Below are 20,161 nucleotides of genomic sequence, written 5' to 3' on the forward strand. Positions count from 1 at the left end.
GAAACGAACGAGAAGAAATAACGAGAAAGCTCGGACCCAACATGTCATAAAGACAGAAATATACAAGAACAGATGCGCAATCCAACTAATAAAAGAGATAGATGGTGAAGGAGAATTCTAATAACTCGTACGACTAACAGCACGCCGGTTTGGTCCCCGAAGTCACTCCTGTGGCCGCAAGGCAAGGCGCCAGCATGATTTCAGGGGGCAAAGCGAGGCAGGATGTATAATTCGAAGCAGATGCTCAACCCCACAAGCATATGATGCAAAATAAAAGAAACCTTACATTACACCGAAAAACATCGACAGGCAGCAAGTACAATACCGCAAATATGGGCCACACAACTCTCCAATGTCGACTTTCTCATCGGAAGTTTCCGAATGTCACGAAACAGGATTCCAACAACACAACTTTCGGCCAATTTAGCCACTGTCTAACTCACTGTAATACCGGCAAGATAAGTACCTCAGAGCATAACTCCATCCGGCTAACCAGCCACATTACTGTCAATAGCAGCGACAACCACCATCATGTAGGATCCGGAAAGTCACAGGGTTCATCAAAACCACAACTACTCAATAATTAAAGCTTCAGAACAAGCAATCCACTACCGGGTACAAGATTACCTTCACTGTTCTCTTCTACTGGCAAGACCTATAGATCTTACCTATAAAGGTGTAGTTGCAGAGGGTACCTCTAAGAAAAAAGTAATTCCCTTATTACTCGCCCACACAGCCACTCATGGATATTCATATTCGAAATGATGATCGAACCAATAGGAAAAAAGGGAAACAAGGTGAAAAGAAAAATATTCGAGTAAAAAGCACCGAGGGCAAGCCCGGTTCGCTTTTCTTGGGCTGCTGCTGGTGTAGATCCTATTCTTCAATTTCCTAACTCCTGCTAAGCTTACCCGGCCCTTCCACTTTCTTCTTTTTAGGGGAGGGGAAATCCCTTTTCGGCACTACCCCGTATTATTTCATTCCACAATGGCTTCCCCCTCACCTGTGATACTTTAGTGGCACGGGCGAGGTCTCTCTTCTTAGACCTCACACTATTACCCGCCTACCTATACCGCTCAGCTGCTTGAAACACAATCGACGCAAACAGCCCCGCTTCTCATACAGTTGCGCGATACAATGTGACTGAGGACACGCAGAGGGTTCTCGATAAAGCACGCCGCTTCGGCGCAATCCGCGTTAATGAGGCAGCCAGAGCGAGGCAAGCACGCGGCCCGTTGCGATCGCATAATGACGATGCAGCGCCAAATTAGCCCTCCTCTTGCATCGAGTCGAAGACGCCTCTGCAAATAACTGCGATTCCGCGGTACACGCGGAAACGCAACGCGACTCCACATATAGACCACTCGCGTAGCCGGGACGTCAACACGCGGAGCGCACGGCAGCTGCTCTGGCAATAGTGTCCTCCTCATCGCACGGCGTGGGGCAGGACACGACAATCGCGCGGAGATTTCCTCCTCGCGCTCTTCGAATGAATGAGCCCACACACGCCGCCCCCTTGTCGACCATAGATCAAAGCGAGGAAGCCGCCACCGCGAACAAAGCTTCACGCCGTCTTCGGTTCGTCTAGAAGAGAGGCGGAAACTGGGAGAAAGGAAGAGGAGGAAACTGCGCTGACTTTGTGTACGCCTCTCCGAAATCCCCCCCCCCCCCCCCCCCCCCCCCCACCCAAGTGCTCAGCTTGAGACTGAGAGCGCGCTGAAGAAAGTGTGGTTATAACCTGCAGGCGGCGCGCGAGCTTGCAATGCGAGAGTCCAGATTTCGCAGTGGCAGGCAAAGGCTGACCCTAGAGTCACTAAATAAAGACAGAGTACCAGCACTCTTTTCTCCTATTGTTCTGTGCCGCCGCCACGATCATTGGTCAGTTTGCATCACGTGATATTTGTTTACACTGCGACGGTTCATGGGGGGCTGCCATTTTGTGGCTTATGCGTTTTCAGTCGGGCAACTGTGGTAGTCCTAGTGCTGCGACGCTGCGAGTGCTGCCGGTGACCGACTCAGTGACCAGGGATTCCGCGCCTCGCAGCATTTCAGCTGCACAAGAGCATACGAGGATGCCGTTTTGCTGCGTTGTTGGCTGTTTCAACTCGCAGAATGATGGAAAACGCTTACCGTTTGCACCTGAGCGGCTCCATGCCGTACGGCTACGATCCCCGCCGCAGCGCAGGGTGGCTAACAGCGTTGTTTACAAAATGGCCGGACCAAAGTTAGCGGCGAGGTCGCCGAAGCGGCAATCTGGCAACAATGATAAACAACAAAATGGCCGCCCCTGCTTACCACCGTGCTGCAGTGACGGTACTCTAAGTCTTTATTTAGTGACTCTAGCTGACCCTATATACTCCCGCTACTTGAAGCAGGAAGACGTACTATTTCACTTGGCGGCATGCTCCGAAATAAGCCGGAATACGTGGCGCCTCAAATCGCCATAGGCTTCTCAGAACAAGGTTGCGTTACACGGAGTGTGGCCCGCGCCTTATGCCGAAGCTGGATGTCAGGCTCGCGCCGAACGATTACGCCGCATCTTTTCCTTTCGCTGCCTCATCAACGAGCGGATGACGTTATGAAAGAAGGAGAGGTGGGGAGAGGAGGTTACGTTTGGTTTGGTTTATGCGGATCCCAAATACTCGGGATATGAGGGACGCCCTAGTGAAGGGCTCCGGAAATGAATACAGCAAAGCTACAGAGGTTCCAGCCCGCCAGCGAGCGTATCAGAGAAAAAGGGGGCCTTGACGGTTCGTACACCCGCGGGGGCACACGCTTACCGGGTTCGTAAGGACTAGCACGGGCGCCAAGTAGAGCGAACAGTCAGACCGAAGCCTGACGATACAGTGAGTGTATAAAAGCACGACGAGGAAGGTGTTTGGTTTATGGGGGTTTAACGTCCCAAATCGACTCGGGATATGAGGGACGCCGTAGTGAAGGCCTTCGGAAATTTCCACCACCTGGGATTCTTTAACCTGCACTCACATCGCACAGTACACAGGCCTCTTGCATTTCGCCTCCACCGAAATGCGGCAGCCGCGGCCGGGACCGCACCCACGTATTTCGGGTCAGCAGCCGAGTGTCATAACCACTGAGCCATCACGGCGGCTGTGGACGACAAGGAATCACACTCTAAACATAAAGGAGTAAAAAAGGGAGTAAGATTTTTTGCGCTAGAGGACAGTTTACTCCCACAGAGGCGTATTCGTGCTGGCACACAGCACAAAGATGCACGCATGTGAACAGCCAAATAAACAGAAACGGCGGTTCCCAAATCTATTCCGAGGATTGTGTTTGCACCAGCACGACCGTTTCAGGGTGCTAGCGCAGCTTCCTGTCAACATGAGCCAATCACGAGCTTTGCTCGAGGACGGGAACCGCTTCGGCTTCGACGTGATAACAAAACGGACTCGAAAAATGTAAGCCAATAAAAAAGCAACAAACTATGGCAATTGAAGCCAACAACAGAGCCAGCATTGTACAGAGAGAGGAGCAGCCTACTAAAGCGGCCTTTAACTATTAACAAGAGTTACGAAACGTTGCGGTTTGAGCTATTAAGTTTGGCTCATACCCTGAAAATACTGGCATCGATCAAGCATGCGGTTGGGAAGCCATCGCTTTTATTTTATTTATTTATTTTCCTAAAGGGCGGAAACATCCTCACCCCAGTATTCAGCAACGGTCAAGGTAAAATGCTCGAACCCTTACAGAACCGTTACGATGCCGTAGCGACTGGTCACAGGGAACGTGCGCGACCTCTTCTCCCTACATCTTTAACTCCTTGCATAGTGCGCGCCCTTCTCAACTGCACGAGGAGCCGGTCAGTCAGTTCCCACTCCCAGCCGCAGCAGGAACCGAGGCTAGCCGGTGTAGTGCAACAAATTTTATTCGCTTAAATTCGACTATCACCCTTCTCTAAGCCAGCCGCCTGGGCCTTGGCATTTTACGGCTCACGGGACTTTCTAAGCGGCTCCCAATAAACACAGCAGCAGACAACCTCCCTCCATCTCCATCGCCACCCATTATGACCCTTCATCCCTCTCTCTCGAATCCCGAGCGTAAAACAACCGAGTAGAACAAGCCAGATCAGGATAGTCTCTCTGCCTCCCTCCACTTTTATGATGTTTTCCCTTTCTTTTTTTCCTTCTTTCGTTCCCTTCTATCTTTCTTTCTTTCCCTCTCTCTCACTTACCCTCAGTCAATGCAATTACCCCCAACAAAAATATCCCAAGACTGGTATCGCTGTAGACACGAAGCTGGACACAAATCGCAATAACAGGGAGCTACTCCCACACTGGAAAAAGCGAACGCGAAGACTTCCTCGCCTCCCCTTTTCCCGCCACTTCTCCGAGGCGCTCTGCTCTGTTGGGGAAGCGGGCGTGAGCGTTTCGCGCCCTTTCCCTCCACCCTTCCCCTCCTGCTCGGTGGGGCGCGCCGCGCGCGAGTGTTTGCCCGCGCCCGCGAGCAAGGCCCCGAGCGCGAGCACCGCCGCGCACTCGGCCACCGTCCCGCGACCGGGACGCACCGCTCTCTCGCCACGGGCGCGCGCTCGCTCACCGCACGGTGCAACCCCGCTGTTCGCCCCCAGCAAGAGCAGCTGACTGGCTGACCGACTGACGCGACCACGACAAAGCCGCGCTTTGTTCAAACAGGTGAGCGGAGTGGAACGCGAGATGAATGCAACGAAAACGTTGCGAGCGGGAAATCAGAGCTGGAGTCGGCGGGGGAAAAGAATACGAACACGGCAGGAGTCGAAACTCTAGGGACGTGGAGATAATTAAGTACTCGCTATCGTCAAATCCTTTGGGTCCCCTGCCGTGCGAATACCTCTACGAATGATTCCTAGTCCTGCGCCAGCCGCGCCGGTTTCCAAATCCCTATTCAAACAGGAAAAAAATTCCTACTGTCTTGTCTCGCCATATGAATTTGTGCCCGCACAGTTTACGCTCTCCTGTCTTTTTTTTTTTCTTTTTGACATCCGCTCCGTTACCCGAACAGATCATCACTTACCTGTTTTTCGAACTGCATGCCCCCCGTCAAAGTTCACTACCTCTTGAATTCCGCTGTTATATCATTACCGCGAATTGTTGCTGTAATCGCCCCAGCTCTCTGCCTCTTACGTCACCCTTATCCGCAGATCGCTGGGCTGTGCTGCATCGAATTCAAAGCATTTTGTCTAGCAGTCAAAATATTTAGTAGCAGGTGCTAAAGGTCCGAAGTTGCCCACAAGCTTAACGCCAACACTAACTAAAAAAAAATGTGACTAAAGAAATGTTATATTCCTCCCGGATACGGGGCTTGAGTGCTTCCTATCCCACTCGTCTTGGTGTACGCATCTTAGTGACTACGACAGTCGGGTGCCGGTGCACGACATCGCGGGTTCCGTACCGGGACACGGCGGCTGCCGCGTTTTGACGAGGGCGAAGAAACTGAAAATAATTGCCGTGTGCTGAAATTTCGACGCATGTTGAAGCACCCCGGGTGATGGTCGAGATTAATTCGGAGCTCCCCACTGACGAAACATTCGTAGCCCAGGTGTACCTTCGGAATTTTTTGTTCACTTATGTGCGAATTCTGCCCTTATATGCGGATTGAAATGAAATTCTACACTGCCCCGAATTTAACACCACGAAGCGACACGCGGGCTGTGGTGCACGCCGTAGTGGAGGGCGGCGGATTAATTTAGACAATCCGGCGTAACTTGACGTGCGCTGACAGCGCGCGGAAGTTTTTCTTTTTCGGAAAGTTTTATTGGTTAGGAAAAAAACTGCAGTTTGAGGGGGAAAAAATCACGCATTAACCTGTCATCGAGACGGACGGGAAACTGGCTCAGCTACGGACCTGCGTGAAATGAGTTTTGAAACAACACGCGGGCGGTAAAGTAGGTTTTAACTTTGAGAAAACGACGAGAAGTCTGGTTTTCTTTTTTTTTTTTTCCCCGATTTAAACGCTTGCTAGAATCGTTAACACGTCAGAAAAGCCTGAACAAACATTCGTAGTCACGGAATTGACAAATTAACTTATTTTTTTCTCTTTCTATTTCCGTTTCCACCACGGGACAACTTCAAATCGCCGTTACCAACATCTGCGTCACTGCGCGCGTGTCGAAAAAAACAGAGAAAATTTTCTGTCATCACAACAATTTTTTGTAGTGTTTTGGGCCATGAATTTGTGGTAACAACAGAAGTTTTTTTAGTGACAACAGAATTTGTCGTAGTACTGTGCTGTCCTTTGTCATAACGACATACTACAAAAAATCTCCCGTAACTACAAAACATTTTGTCGTATTTAGGGCAAGATTCTGTCGTTTTTTTTTCGACTGGAATGCGAACGCAGAGCGCTTTAGCGATGGAAAATAGCGACCCCGTCAGAGCTCTCTGAAACGGATTGCGCTGAGTGCACCAGCGTATACTCCTTTTCTTCACGAAATTCACCTCAGAAATGTGCACGCCCCTCATATCGCTGTTACAGTGTACAAATATGTGTTTTTTAGCATGCAAAAATATATATATTTGAATTTCTAGTATTGGCTCCAACTGGCTAAAGTCGATTCAAGTCAACTATATCATCTAGAAATTGAAACCCGGACGTACAAAATGAAATGCGAGCACATTGTTTCGCCACTCGAACCTGTAACGCGACTTCGGCGGGCGACCTGTCGTTCATGTCTCAATGCGAGGAGGGCCTTCTTCACGTCGAAACACGATTCGCGCCAGTCGTTAGGACCCGCCGCGGTGGCTCAGTGGTTAAGGCGCTCGGCTTCTGATCCGGAGTTCCCGGGTTCGAACCCGACCGCGGCGGCTGCGTTTTCATGGAGGCAAAACGCTAAGGCGCCCGTGTGCTGTGCGATGTCAGTGCACGTTAAGGATCCCCAGGTGGTCGAAATTATTCCGGAGCCCCTCCACTACGGCACCTCCTTCCTTTCTTCTTTCACTCCCTCCTTTATCATTTCCCTTACGGCGCGATTCAGGTGTCTAACGATATATGAGACAGATACTGCGTCATTTCCTTTCCGGCAAAACCAATTATTATTATTATTATTATTATTATTATTATTATTATTATTATTATTATTATTATTATTATTATTATTATTATTATTATCAGTCGTTAGGCTGGTTAGTTGGTCAAAGTGGAACGCACGGGAGTCTTCTGTTCAGATTCACTGCTCGGGTACGACTTAAGTTGAGAGCACACGTACTGAACGGGGATCGAGCTGTCCAGCCATTGCCGATGAAATTAAGTCAAACTAATTTCTTACAAAAATCGAACGTGTTTTCAAACGAGAAGCGCAAAGAGCAGTAGTGTTGCGAAACGAACAAAGAGAAAAACGAAATGCAAGCCGGCAAAAGAAAGCAAAGGCGGGAGCGGCATACGATATAAAAGCAGCCGACATAAAGCAGTCGCCTTTATATACAGTCATGATCAATGTAAGAGGGAAAAATGTTTGAGCACTCATTTGGTGATTACTTCATAAATATTTGTGACAAGCACAGTTCTTTCCTCTGGTTTTTAAACGCTTTTCCTCTCGGCGTATAATATCCAAAAGACGTTCTAAAATCTACCGAAGAAATAGCCGGAAAATCGGCAATTTTGTGCGAAAAGCTCGTTCCCTGTTATACTGTTCACGAATGTACAATATCTGGCGGGATCGCGGCGACGATGTCGCCGTGTATCATAACCTGTGAACGGGACGGAAGAAGCAATAAGGCAGGGTTGTCGGTACTTTAAATGTCTTTATACGCGGGAAATCTTATGGCGAGAACGGCACTAAAGATGCGCTATAATGCGACACTGCGGTACTGTGATTATGAACGTGAGACTAAGCTCGTTACCCACATTCACCAGAAATGTAAACAGACACCGAAGAAATAACACTTGTCAGTTCGGTCGCGTACCACTCAAACATTCTTTTTTTTTTTTTGGAACTCGGCTACAGTAACGTTCTTTAGATGCCATTAAAACGACTGTCCACGAGCATTCCAACGGTACACACTGAGTTCAATTAAATACCGCACTGAACACCGGATCGCGTCGATCATCGTCCCAAACGTGGAATCCCATTATTTGAAACGGCTTTTCTCAGCCGTTCGTGTCTCGCCCGTCCAAACAGTGGAATGGCAATCCCGGCGAAATTCTAACCATTTCCGGTGACCCCATTTTTCGCGAAACTCTAGCACTGCGTAAACATGTAAAGACTCATGAATGCACTGATAGCTTTTGCGTAGGTAATTTTTTTCTTGAAACTTCAGCTAACACTGCACTCGCAGGAATAAAATTATACGAACAAACAACTTTCGCGCGTTATTTTTCTTGTACCCAATCAAATTTGAACACGGCCCTAGGGCTAAAATAAATAAATCACTAAACTGCGCATTCGAGGACAACAGCCTTGTTGACCTAGCTGTACACAAGTAAGGTGGAAAGTAAAGAGGAAGTAAGGCGGAAAGCTATATAAGTAAACGTTGCGCACTCATACTCGCACAGTCAATTCGAGAGAGACATCCTCCGTAAGCAAATGACGGCCCGGTCCACTAATTATCGGTTAAAAATGCATAGAACCCACTGGGGGACGGTTTATATTCGCATGCTCTTTACTGTCTTGCCCATTTGTGGTCCGGCCCTCCCACGTAATACAAAGCCAACTTGCGCGCAGGCCCAATCAATTTGGTACGCCTCTCGAGCACGGTTTTCACGTACCCTAGTCCACAGTTACGGTGTATCCGTGACCTGCTTTCGAAGGAAGCGTTGCATTAACAATGCAACACGCCAGCGACTTTACCTTAACGCTGGACCCCTACCGTGAGCTCCACTTGCCCCGAATACGCGCGCAAAAGCCATAGTGCGTGAAAAAATCGTCATGTTCTTGAATTACAATAGCAGTCTGTCGAAGATTGCACCGAGGCTCGAGAGATAACACCTTTTTCACGGACTCGAATGCAAGGTAGTCAAATTTCATATTGATGTAGTCCGCTATGTGGGCCATATTTCATCGGTAGCCACAAGTCGTTTTGAGGTAGCATCACCACCAGATAAAAATATACCCATATCGAGGAGATCGAGCGGCCATGGCGACGCCGTCTAAACAATTTTCACCATTCTTCCTAAAATTCGAGTTGCGTCAAACCGATCTAAATTGCTCTCCACATCTCACCCATATTGTAATAGAGGCTTTAAGCACACCGGAGACGCGTTAGCGTAGACGTGTACCGGATGCATGGGTGGCGGTGTCACAGGGCGTGCGCAGCCGGCGTCCGGTATGCCGACATAGGCGTCTACGCTAATACGCGTCCGGTATGCTAAAAGCCTCCATTATTAGGAGAAACCAATCCCAGTCGAAAAACAACAAATTGCTGTCATCACAACAGATTTTCTGTGATGTTTTTGTGCATGAAGTTTTAACAAAATTTTTGTAGTCACAACAGAATTCTGTGTACTTACCGCAGAAAAGTACTTCAGAACTACACAGCCAACACAAAAGCACTCAACAAAAAACTAGAGTACTCAAGAAAAATACCACAAAGCAAGAGAAAAACCTGTCATTACGACAAAAAGGCAAAAATTTTTGTCCTATATTAGCCACGGTTCTGTCGTGCTTTTTTTTCGACTGGGGATGTTGGCGCTTTTACTCAGGCCACTGTGTTTTCACTGCACACATGGACATGAGTCCCACGCGTTTATGGATTATATAGCACACCTCGTTTTAACTGCTAAGAAACAATTTTGCAGAAAATAACCAGAGAACTCGAGGCTTAATGAAACAACTACAAGACATCAAATATGTATGTATTAATATCTATGTATTTGCGATCAATATGAGGATTTTTTGCGAAACCTAAGCGTAAATTTAGCCCGAATAAATGCAAGTTTCACGCGCTGCTAGAAATATACACAAAATACTGGAAAAGGTGCTGACACTTTTGCGTCTCATCAAGTTAATTGAAGAAAACTAATGCATTGGTTCGATGAGAAAAGCCAAATATGCACAAAGAAACATAAGTCTATTCAGACAAAGTTTTTGTCGACGACTAACTCGATGTTAAAGCTGCTTTGCTTTGCATTTCTGACAACACAGTTGACTGCCGCAGTGCATTTGACCGCATCTAATGTGTGATATAGCTGAACAGTTGTTTAATGTTGCGTCATACAAAGCACCGTTTTCGTGTTTCTTCAATCAAGTTTTTACGCTCGCTCTGCCTGTTCAATGTGAAGTGTCCCGCCGTGTACATTCCTGGTTGCAAGTGCTGCAGAAACCGCAAAACGGCACAAGTATGCTCATCAAAATGTAAAGTAGGATCATCAAAATGTAAACTAGAATACATAAATAAATGACAATTACAATCATAAAAGAAAAGAGACGCGAAAAATCAAACCGACGAAGTAATTGTTCAAGGATGTTCAAATACATAATATCTCGTGAAATAAGCGGTCCATGCTCTGACACTTTTGTTAAGGTGAGATTGCTCCAAGTTCTTCCATTAACAAGAAAGCCTCAATGGACAACGGCCTTCCATTTTTACGCACTGCACACGTACACAATACGTCTCTACGTCCGTGGCAAACTTCCCGCGTGTCTAAAGGTACCAACGCGATAGTTGTGAGCTCTGTCCATGTAAGTTGGCATAAAAATAGCCCAGCATTAACACTGTACACTCCAGTTCTCCCGACCAATTAACGACGTTAGCACCTTGCGCACCCATTACGGAATGGTCCCCGTAACACGTACGGAACCTTCCTCGCATGGGGTGTCCCTTGCGTTCTAAACGGTCCGCTTCGTCCGAACACTTTGTTTTGCTTTGGCGGCCTAGCTTTCTCGTATAACCAGAGCCGTTTTCGGTTTCCAGCATTTGAAATTGGAAGCCAATGAGCGACTTTCAAAGAGATACCACTCCAAGCTCTTCGCTTACTCAGCTCCCCCCCCCCCCCCCCCCCCCCGCCCCTTCCTCAAGATCACGTGTGAAATACGGCACTCGCCATTTCAGCAAAAAAAAAAAAATCGGAGCAGTCATCAAAGGGCCGCGTAAGCCGACAGCGTTCCTCTCAGTCTACCAATTGCCATTTCTTTATTTTTGTTTCTTTTTCGCCGCGGATTCAGCAACAACCGGGCTTCTACGTAACGGGATTTGGCAACAACGAGAACTCTGCGTAGTAGGCAATGTGGGCGAGGTGCCGGGCGTAGATACCCAAGAACAAGGACGGCACGTGTAACCTATACACCGTAAATCAGGGGCAAGTCTTCGGTTGATGAAAACGGCACTATGGATGACGTCCACGAAAAGTGCGGCCCGGTCGTTTCTTTTTTTCTTCCCTCTTTCCAAGATTTCTTTCCTTCCCAGAAGAAACACTTCAGAAGGCATCCTCGCCGCATTCAGCTGCCAGTCTCAGCCACACATTTTTTTATATATACAAATCGTCTTAAGAGAAAACGCTGCCGCACGTTCTGAAACAGTGAAATAGAACTTGCGAAATATAGCTTCAGCGTACTTCAAGGGACGCCTTGAAATAACGCTTGCCAAAGTGAAAGGTCGTTCAACTGAAATGAGCACGCTGCGGTTTATTTTCATGAAGTGAAGCAAATGCGAAGCATCCGAATGCTTCTTGAAGGCGCTTATTTCACAATACTGAAGACTGCACGCATGCTTTGTGTCCTTACATTACAATGAAGTACCTTTCTGCTGAATTTTGGAATTTAGTCAGTTAAAACAAAAGAAGAAAACACTGCCGCTCTAAAAACGAAGATCAGCTGCGCCGCTCAACGAAACGCGATTGCTATCATGGCTGCAACTAATCCAATTAATAAAGGTACGCCAACCAGCGGAATGTACTTCCCAGCTGCAGTTAATACTTTCCTCTTGAAACCGCGCACTGGTAAAACTTTTTAAGGCGTATTACTTACTTAACTGCACATTTTAAACGACAGACAGCCGCGGCAAAACAGTTTTATTTCATTAAAACAATGTTGGGGTGGTACATCCGATTGCACGTTGCTTTCATAGGCGGCGCTAGCTACACCACCGACGGAGCGAAGCAACCGCGCAGCGAGCAATGTGCCACGCGGCTGCGCTTATTTTTCGCCTCCATAGAAGTACGGTTGCCGCTGCCGATGTCAAACCCGCGACCTTATAGGATCAACAGCCGAACGCCAAAACCACAGATCCACCGCGGCGGCAAAAGCCGAAATACGGCGCTCGGCTGCTGACCCGAAATACGCGGGTTCGATCCCGGCCGCGGTGGCCGAATTTCAAATGGAGGCGAAATTCTAGACGTCCCTGTACTGTGCGATGTCAGTGCACGTTAGGGAACCCCAGGTGGTCGAAATTTCCGGAGGCCTTCACTACGGCGTCCCTCATAGCCCGAGTCGCTTTTGGACGTGAAGCCCCCATAAACTAAACCAAAAAAAAAAAAAAACTTCGTTTTGACACAGCACGAGCCACAATGCCGCGGAGCAGATTTTTCGCAACTTGCTTCTTGCTTGGACCACGCTGGTAGGCTTTCATCATTTGAGAGCAAACGAAGCGGGCAGGCGAAACAAAATACTGTTACGAATGAGTATGGCGCGGACTGCAAAGTATACCCGACTGTGCTACATTCTCGGCACGGAGGCCTACGTCGTAAAAGAAATGTTGACAAAACGCTCGGATGCGTAAGAAAACTTTCAAATTTCATTTCCTAAGCGCTCACTCGAAAATAAGATAGAAAAACGCAGAAAGCGACTACCGGTGAAGGAAGGGAATTAAATTTATAAAAAAAAAGAAAGAAAGGTATTTGCGGCCTACCTCGTCGGCGAAAGTACAGCTTTTGCCAAAAGTAACCGGGCAATGGTGGTTTGTTTCTCAGCCCCGTAGCGAAATACTTCTGGGAGCCCTTAAGCTCTGAATCTGTGTAAAGTAAGGTGAACCCTTGACCTTTGCTCTTTAGGGGTGCCGTAAAGGCTCCGTTATACTGTTTAGAAGCAAAAATCTGTTGCTCGGTTACTTTTGCCAAAGGGGGTACGTGTCACCATGAAGCGTTTTATGGGACCGGCTTGGCACGTATTATAACGGGTCAGATACGCAGTACATAATACAGCTAGATTTCACGGGCCCCAAAGTTATTACAGCAATTTTTTTATTACTTGCAGATATTTCATTACAGGCACTTAATGATCACGACAAACTGTTTAATTCTGAATACTACGCTTTTAACTGTCAGTTTTCCTTTCAGCTCTGTGAACTCGGCGCGTCGCACTGGTGTTAACATCCTTGAAACAGGGATTCACATTTTTTTTACGTGTGTTGACCTGTACCGGAAGTAGCTGCCGATGCAGAAGGCGCGGACGCTACACAGATGACTCATTGCACGCTTGAGAGTTACCCTCACAGCGAACAGAACAGGCCGGCTATTTCCTCCAATCTCTCTTCTTTCTCTTCGTCTCGCTCTCTCTCTCATTCCGCTTCGTTCACTAAAGGCGTTGCCCGTGGCAGCTTAGAAAAAAAAAAACGAAGCATGAAATTTTCCTCTGAACCTGCGAACACCGAAGCCAATGCGCCGAGCAGCCAGTAGCTCCAATTGCGCGATTGTGAAAGTACACAGAGCATGGCAATTCCAGTGATCATGGGTCTACATGTAGCAGCTGTAGTGAAGCGCAGTAGCCACACGAACGGACAAGCGGCCTATCCTACAGCGAGGACGAAGATCTACGCTTTCTCCACACAGTGCATCTATTCCAAACAGCGCCCCCGCCAGTTGTGAAGGTCGCCCTTATGACAGCGTCCCAGTCCACGCAAAAACAGTTCGCAAAATTAAGTATGAGGAATCCGTCAAACGGTCCGTTTACGTCGACCTTCTAACGCGACATGAATGCCGCGGACTTGAGTTTCCCTCGATGCGCACCGCAATGCCTCCAGAGCATGCGTCCTGAAAGGGACTGTTCGCTTTACGTTTCGGACCTTTCGGTGCGCCTCTAGAGAGAAAAAGCTCAATCAGAGATGGCCTGATTTGGCCTCCCTGCAGTAAGGACGACCACGCGTAAGACGCTCCGCTTCTCAACCGACAGTTATTCAGCCGTTATTCGGACGTTATTTAGACTTTGATCGGAGGTTACGTCCGAATACCAGACGGCCGTAATTCGGACGTTATTCGGACTTTATTCGGACGTTATGCCGCCAATGGTCTTGATCATGCCTTCGCGTTTCATGCCGTGCCACGGAAGGAACAGAGACTGACGCAGAAATGACCGAACGGTCGTACTCCGGCGAGCAAAAAATTACGAAAAATGCCACCCTCGAGCATCAACAAAACCCTCGACTCCGAGAAGCTGAGAGAGAATCCTACGCTTCCCTCGGCAAACTACAGCCGCCGACCTTCCGGTCCTGCTGACAGCTTTATAAAGGCGCAAAGATGCAAAAACACAGCCGCAACGAGAGCGAAACGAACTAATTTACGTCTTGTCCTACACGTCAGCGCCGAAGTAATTCCTGCTGTCCTCCAACGCACACCAGAATGAAGTTTTCGAAGTAGCGCGTTCTACACACACCGGGCACGCAAATAAACTACTGCGTAGATAATCTATAATCGCGAAAGTCAACTATAATAAACTGTCCATCTATGGTATGATGCCTATAAGAGGAGGGGGGGGGGGGGGGGGGGGGGGGGGGGCGTCACGCATCCGAGGTCCCGGCTCCACGCAAACAGATATACGCCTCCGGCAAACCTACTCGTGCAGAAGACCTACATCCGCCCATCAGCGAGCGCGCCTCGCCCATAGCAGCCATCGGTCACTAAAGGATATAAAAGGACCTGCCACAGAAAAGGTGCAGAACTAGGCCCATCCTACGCTCCCCTTATGCATTGCGTGACCATTCCTTTTCCTTGCCGGCCTGCTTCCCGCTACTTTGCCCTCAGGAACCCATAAACACCGACGCTGCTGCCGCCTACTCACGCCTGAGCACGGTGCCCTGTCACTTAGATGGGTTATTTTAGGCGGAAGCGCTACGCAGACGTCAGGCGAAAAGTGAATAATGCGTGAAAGGCCTATCCTGCAGCAGACTATAAGGCTTCTCTCTCTCCCTTAAAGCTGCCCCGAGCCCAGCTGAGGCGCACCTCGCTGAAGCTGCATCCCACGTGCCGGCGCTGCAGTTTTGCGGGGAAGCTGTTTTTCAAGCAAAGCGAAGAAGTCGCGACTCACGGTTCCTATACGCCTCGTTCCGGGAGGGAAAAATTTGGTTGGTTGGTTGGTTTTTTGGGGAAAGGAAATGGCGCAGCATCTGTCTCATATATCGTTGGACACCTGAACCGCGCCGTAAGGGAAGGGATAAAGGAGGGAGTGAAAGAAGAAACGAAGAAAGGGGTGCCGTAGTGGAGGGCTCGGGATAATCGCAACCACCTGGGGATCTTTAACGTGCACTGTCATCGCACAGCACACGGGCGCCTTTGCGTTTCGCCTCCATCGAAACACTGCCGCCGCCCAAGAGAGGGCGCTACACCTTCCTTCTGTGGTCGGGAATACACCCCTCTCTGCATGGTGCCGCCTGATTTGTCACACTACCAGGGTCATGAGAATCGGCCGACGCCATTGTCTGGAAGGGGGTCCTTTGACAGGTAAAAGCCACTTCGTTCTTGAGTTGTATCCGACTACAGCAGTTAAAGATTTCGGTTTAAACAAAAAGAAAACATACATGTACGCCGAATCCCCTGTTTGAAATTCCGCTTTAACCGAGAAAGGTCGGTAGCCTTCATGTGTGCGGCATAGATTGCAGGCTATAGAGTACGCGTTACAATCGGTCACAAGACATCGGTCATAATCGGTCGCCAAGTGCGGAGGCCAGCGAGCGGAGTGCAGGGTGCAGGCCTACAGTCTCCACTACGTTGTCGCACGGCATGCAGCAAGGACGCTGCCAACGTTTTTTAACTGAAACAAGCCACCGCCACCTAGAAACCATGCGCCACAGTTTCAAAACAGTGCCACGTTCTGGCTTCCGCGACGGTTCAGCGGGCACTTGCACTGCTGCCGTCATCGTGTGCAGTATCCGTGGTCAGAGGCCCTCTGACTGCTTCTGGATTTCGGCAACGGTCGCGTTCTCGCGGTATTTTCAATTGGAGACTTTGTTCTTGTGAATCGTTCACTCCTCTCACATCTCGTTCCCTGACTGAAGGGGAACGCGTGGATAAGTGCACTTGCATTTATCCACAACCGGACAAGATAAACTACACACTCCAAACAGAATGGAGTAAAAATGGAGTAAGCTGTACTCTAGCGCATTAATAATAATAATAATAATAATAATAATAATAATAATAATAATAATAATAATAATAATAATAATAATAATAATAATAATAATAATTGGTCTTGGGGGGAAAGGAAATGGCGCAGTACCTGTCTCATATATCGTTGGACACCCGAACCGCGCCGTGAGGGAAGGGATAAAGGAGGGAGTGAAAGAAGAAAAGGAAGAAAGAGGTGCCGTAGTGGAGGGCTCCGGAATAATTTCGGCCACCTGGGGATATTTAACGTGCACTGACATCGCACAGCACACGGGCGCCTTGGCGTTTTGCCTCTATAAAAACGCCGCCGCCGCGGTCGGGTTCGAATCCGGGAACTCCGGATCAGTAGCCGAGCGATCCGGAGTTCCCGGATTAGAACACGACCGCGGCGGCTGCGTTTTTATGGAGGCAAAACGCTAAGGCATTCCATTTTATAAAGCGGAGGGGGCTATATAGGACAGCTCACACCGTTTTTTACTCCCATAAAGGCCTACTCGTGCTTAGAGTGCACTTGAGCGCACAGGGGAGCCACGTATATCGCAGATATATAGCGGTAATACATCGCGGGAAATTCAATTCACCGCAAAAAGCCCGGAAAAATGTGTTCGGAAATAAACACCGAAAAAGTGGTGCCCACAATTTAAAAAAAAAATCAAAGCCGGGATGTCCAACCCCCCCTCCCCCATCTATGCCGTACTTGTGCGGTACCAACCGCAGTAAATTAAAAATTTTCTCCAGTCCCAACCCACGCGCTCTCGGGACTATGGTGTCGCAATACATAGCTGGGTCTTATTAGCCATTTATTCAAAAAAGCCAGCGATGCCGCAGGGTGCGTCGATCAATGGCTTCTGCACGCCTTAAGTGTGACCCAACAGCTCACCTCTAAGTTTGGGCAGTTCGGGGCAGCTTAGAGGGCAGAAGCCGCTTCAGGATACAATCGAACGAGAACGTAACGGAGGGAGGGGGGGGGGGGGGGGAGGCATAAACCCGAAGTGTATACCGCACTGCCGCCGAAGACTATTAATGGGCTACGGACTTCTTCACTGCCCGCGGCAACCGGCTATATTTTAAGCACCACTTTCAAAATTTCGGGGACCGCGGATTCACCAATTCGCGAAGCTGATATTCAAATAGGTTTGAGGAGATCGCTTGCAGCGTAACAACCATCCCGACCGTGAGCTCGTTCGTAACAATGTGAAGACCTTACGTAAATACTGCGAAGCGAGGCGCTCGAACACAGATAGAGAAGCGAATGCTAGGAACAAAAAAAAACACAAAAAGGACACTCGTGAAACTCTGTTAACTGTGATCGATCCTCATTTAATGTATTGTCGAACTGCTCGATCACAGGGCGCGTAGAACTGCTAAAAAGAAAAGACGAGTGAAAAGGGGTGTTAAATATAGACCTTCCGACGACCGTGTATAAGCTAGAAGCAATATGAGAGGGGAGCTCGTGGCCTCCGCGCTTCGCAAAGCACTCGGAAAGAGCAGCCGGCTAAGCTTACGCTTGTCACTGCGCAAGCATCGCCTCTGCGCTGACATGACAGTTCACTCGCAGCAAGGTCGAATGAGCTGCGCCCGCGGAGTTTTGTGCGGTCCTCGTTGCCTGCCTATGTCCTCGTATTTCGCGCACTTTGAACATCCCGTGTTACCCCTCATATTGCTTCTAGCTGTACGTTTGTAGTCTTGCAAGCACCCTGCTTCTCGGCACTGAGGACAAAGCGAGAGACAGAAAGGTGGAAGGGGGTGGGGGGGGGGGGGGGGGGGGGGGGGGGGCAAAGAGTCACGTAGTTACGCTCTGAAATTACTACCTCATCACAGCGCTAATGAAGCAAATCAAAACCTCTGGGCGAAACACAGTGATCGCAGTGCAGTCAACGCACGTACTGCCAATTTAACTGCCAAGCCCTGGAGCTAAAACCCACGCTAATATAAACGACACGTGGCGGTAATGACAAGAGAGAACTTGATACGATTCCCTGGAATCGGTGCTACGGTGCTAGAAACTAAGGCTGAGAACAAGAAGAGAAAAAAGTGCACGAAAGCAGCGATGAGACCTGAGGATCCGCGCTTTTGCACTGAGCCACTCTGTTAAAAGCGCTGAAAACTGAAGCGACTCTGCACCGAGCTGCCGACAATTGGTCACAGGGAGAAGCCGGGAGAGAATCACACCGACAAAGACCAATCACCAAGGAAAAGAGAACCCGCTGTATCGCCTCCGGCTACTACTCAGACGGACACAGATTGCCCGGTTCGAAGGGCAGATTACTGAAGAGAGAAAAAAAAGCGGAAGAAATAGATTCCGAGGAAAGCAAACAGGCGTCCGACAAACTGCGCGGAATATATACCTGGGCTTCAGTGCCAGAGATCGTGGTCGTGCGATCTTGAAGTCGAGAATAAAAGCGAAAAAAAAAAGAAACGCCCAAGCAAGACGCAGTCTAAAGAAGACGTATACGGTGACGAGTGGAGCAACATCCTCGCACACCTACAAACACGCGCCATTCAATTTTCCACCAGGTGATAACATTCAGTCCAGGGAGCAAGATTTTGTAGCGTTATAACGTTCTCTTTAGCGACGCATACTCGCATACTTTAAAACAACAACAAAAAAGAAAAACCTACGGTGAGCTAAATGAAGCCGTAAAACTAGTCCGCGCACTTGTACACGTATACATACTGTAGTACACGTATACATACTGTAGTACACGTATACATACACGCGCACACACGCACACACTCTACGTAGAAAATGGAAACTAATCCAGCCTAATCCCGGGTGAAGGAACGGACAGGGTCCCTAAGCGGGGGAGCAGAATGACCTGGCAACAAAATGCCCGCCGAAAGCGAAGGAAAACGCGAAGAAAACGAGGGTGGCTTCAATCACACTGAGGCAACGTTATACCGCGATCCGCCGCCTGCGTCGCGAACAGCCATCTCGTGTAAACAGGCTGTGCGCATACATGAGCGCATATGCATCAGGCGGTTTCCGTAACAGCCGCGGCCCCTTCGCGAGCTAAAACACACACACACACACACACACACACACACACACACACACACACACACACACACACACACACACACACACACACACACACACACACACACACACCACACACACACACACACACACACACACACCACACACACACACACACACACACACACACACACACACACACACACACACACACACACACACACACACACACACACACACACACACACACACACACACACACACACACACACACACACACACACACACACACACACACACACACACACACACACACACACACACACACACACACACACACACACACACACACACACACACACACACACACACACACACACACACACACACACACACACACACACACACACACACACACACACACACACACACACACACACACACACACACACACACACACACACACACACACACACACACACACACACACACACACACACACACACACACACACACACACACACACACACACACACACACACACACACACACACACACACACACACACACACACACACACAACACACACACACACACACACACACACACACACACACACACACACACACACAACACACACACACACACACACACCAATTTCCATGCTACTCATAAAGGGGACAAGCGACGCGTCTGTCGCGTCCGGTGACCCTCAAGTGTACCCCAATGGATTCGCCCACCCCCCAACCCCTCCTCCTCCTGCGTGACATGTGCATGCACGCCATGGGCGGTAGATTTTGACCCGCCGCGGTGGCCCAGTGGTTAGGGCGCCGGGCTACAAATCCGGGGTACCCGGGTTCGAACCCGACCGCGGCGGCCGCGTTTCGACGGAGGCGAGACGCTAAGGCGCCCGTGTGCTGTGCGATGTCAGTGCAC

At 49.0% G+C, this 20,161-nt stretch overlaps 2 protein-coding genes and 1 non-coding gene across 4 annotated transcripts in view; 2 read left to right on the forward strand and 1 right to left on the reverse strand.

The window, feature by feature from the left end:
• The window catches only part of LOC144136692 (uncharacterized), a 128,579-nt gene that overhangs the window by 66,498 nt on the left and 41,920 nt on the right, over positions 1-20,161 (reverse strand). The gene's annotated exons all lie outside the window — the stretch shown is intronic.
• The window catches only part of LOC144136693 (uncharacterized), a 45,995-nt gene continuing 30,328 nt past the window's right edge, over positions 4,495-20,161 (forward strand). The window contains exon 1 of the mRNA XM_077669222.1: positions 4,495-4,652. The gene's annotated coding sequence lies outside the window, so the exon portion shown is untranslated. The remainder of the gene's footprint in view (positions 4,653-20,161) is intronic.
• Positions 20,030-20,101, forward strand: TRNAC-ACA (transfer RNA cysteine (anticodon ACA)). Its single transcript has one exon. It is a non-coding gene; the product is annotated as a tRNA-Cys (tRNA).

Source organism: Amblyomma americanum, chromosome 6 (assembly GCF_052857255.1).
Source record: "Amblyomma americanum isolate KBUSLIRL-KWMA chromosome 6, ASM5285725v1, whole genome shotgun sequence".
NCBI classification, from domain to species: Eukaryota; Metazoa; Arthropoda; class Arachnida; order Ixodida; family Ixodidae; genus Amblyomma; species Amblyomma americanum.